This window comes from Entelurus aequoreus, linkage group LG14 (genome assembly GCF_033978785.1).
Source record: "Entelurus aequoreus isolate RoL-2023_Sb linkage group LG14, RoL_Eaeq_v1.1, whole genome shotgun sequence".
NCBI classification, from domain to species: domain Eukaryota; kingdom Metazoa; phylum Chordata; class Actinopteri; order Syngnathiformes; family Syngnathidae; genus Entelurus; species Entelurus aequoreus.
In genome coordinates, this window is record NC_084744.1 from 6,932,087 (window position 1) to 6,934,586 (window position 2,500).

Genomic DNA, 2,500 nt, shown 5'->3' on the forward strand with positions numbered 1-2,500 from the left:
GTCGGTGTGTCTGTAAAATGTGTGTGTGTGTAAAATGTGTGTGGGTGGGTATGTCTGAATGTGTGTGTGTTTGTGTCTGTGTGTCTGTAAAATGTGTGTGTGTGTGTGTGTGTGTGTGTCTGTAAAATGTGTGTGTGTGTGTAAAATGTGTGTGTGTGGGTATGTCTGAAAATGTGTGTGTGTGTATGTGTGTGTGTGTGTGCGTGAATGTGTGTCTGTAAAATGTGTGTGTGTGTGTGTGTCTGTAAAATGTGAGTGTGTGTGTGTAAATTGAGTGTGTGTGAAAATGTGTGAATGTGTGTGTGTGTGTGCGTATGTGTGTGTCTGTAAAGTGTGTGTGTGTGTGTGTGTGTGTGTAAAATATGAGTGTGTGTGTGTGTGTCTGTCTGTAAAATGTGTGTGTGTGTCTGTAAAATGCGTGTGTGTGTTTGTGTCTGTGTGTCTGTAAAATGTGTGTGTGTGTGTGTGTAAAATGTGTGTGTGTGTGTGGGTATGTCTGTGTGTGTGTGTGTCTGTAAAATTTGTGTGTGTGTCTGTAAAATGTGTGTGTGTGTGTGTGTAAAATGTGTGTGTGTGGGTATGTCTGTGTGTGTGTGTGTCTGTAAAATGTGTGTGTGTGTCTGTAAAATGTGTGCGTGTGTTTGTGTCTGTGTGTCTGTAAAATGTGCGTGTGTGTGTGTGTAAAATGTGTGTGTGTGTAAAATGTGTGTGTGTGGGTATGTCTGAATGTGTGTGTGTGTGTGTGTGTGTGTGTCTGTAAAATGTGTGTGTGTCTGTCCGTCTGTAAAATGTGTGTGTGTGTGTGTGTGTGTGTGTGTGTGTGTGTGTGTGTGTGTGTGTGTGTGTGTGTGTGTGTGTGTGTGTGTGTGTGTAAAATATGGGTGTGTGTGTGTCTGTCTGTAAAATGTGTGTGTGTGTGTGTGTGTGTGTCTGTAAATTGTGTGTGTGTGTTTGTGTCTGTGTGTCTGTAAAATGTGTGTGTGTGTGTGAATGTGTGTGTTTGTAAAATGTGTGTGTGTGGGTATGTCTGTGTGTGTGTGTGTGTGTGTCTGTAAACGTTGTGTGTGTGTGTCTGTAAAATGTGTGTGTGTTTGTGTCGGTGTGTCTGTAAAATGTGTGTGTGTGTAAAATGTGTGTGGGTGGGTATGTCTGAATGTGTGTGTGTTTGTGTCTGTGTGTCTGTAAAATGTGTGTGTGTGTGTGTGTGTGTGTGTCTGTAAAATGTGTGTGTGTGTGTGTAAAATGTGTGTGTGTGGGTATGTCTGAAAATGTGTGTGTGTGTATGTGTGTGTGTGTGTGCGTGAATGTGTGTCTGTAAAATGTGTGTGTGTGTGTGTGTCTGTAAAATGTGAGTGTGTGTGTGTAAATTGAGTGTGTGTGAAAATGTGTGAATGTGTGTGTGTGTGTGCGTATGTGTGTGTCTGTAAAGTGTGTGTGTGTGTGTGTGTGTGTGTGTAAAATATGAGTGTGTGTGTGTGTGTCTGTCTGTAAAATGTGTGTGTGTGTCTGTAAAATGCGTGTGTGTGTTTGTGTCTGTGTGTCTGTAAAATGTGTGTGTGTGTGTGTGTAAAATGTGTGTGTGTGTGTGGGTATGTCTGTGTGTGTGTGTGTCTGTAAAATGTGTGTGTGTGTCTGTAAAATGTGTGTGTGTGTGTGTGTAAAATGTGTGTGTGTGGGTATGTCTGTGTGTGTGTGTGTCTGTAAAATGTGTGTGTGTGTCTGTAAAATGTGTGCGTGTGTTTGTGTCTGTGTGTCTGTAAAATGTGCGTGTGTGTGTGTGTAAAATGTGTGTGTGTGTAAAATGTGTGTGTGTGGGTATGTCTGAATGTGTGTGTGTGTGTGTGTGTGTCTGTAAAATGTGTGTGTGTCTGTCCGTCTGTAAAATGTGTGTGTGTGTGTGTGTGTGTGTGTGTGTGTGTGTGTGTGTGTGTGTGTGTGTGTGTGTGTGTGTGTGTGTGTGTGTGTGTGTGTGTGTGTGTGTGTGTGTGTGTGTGTGTGTGTGTGTGTGTGTGTGTGTGTGTGTGTGTGTGTGTGTGTGTGTGTGTGTGTGTGTGTGTGTGTGACAGGCAAGGCCTCAGCTTTTTACAACGGTTTTTATATTTTAAAAAAAAAATTTACTGGAATGGGCCAAAACGCATCTTGGGCCTGATCTACTAAAAGTGTGCAATATGCATTTTCTTTCATGTGGATCATTGCAGCACATACCAGCATCTTATATGAGCGTGCTAAAAAAAAGTACATACCATTGTAGACTGTGTCTGAGACGCCAGGGTGTCTGCTGCACGTTTGTAAACATAACAAAACAGCACAGCCTGCCAACATGAATGTGCAGTAAATGAGTGTCTCCATGGTGGAATCACCTCATTTGAAGGAGTCATACTTTCATATTTTGCCACACATAAAACACTTCCATGGAGGGAGAGAGAGAGGAAAGGGGAGGAGCTTATTAACCACAACCCCAAATTGTGCACATTCCAAACGGCTCGTTAAGAGGATGTAT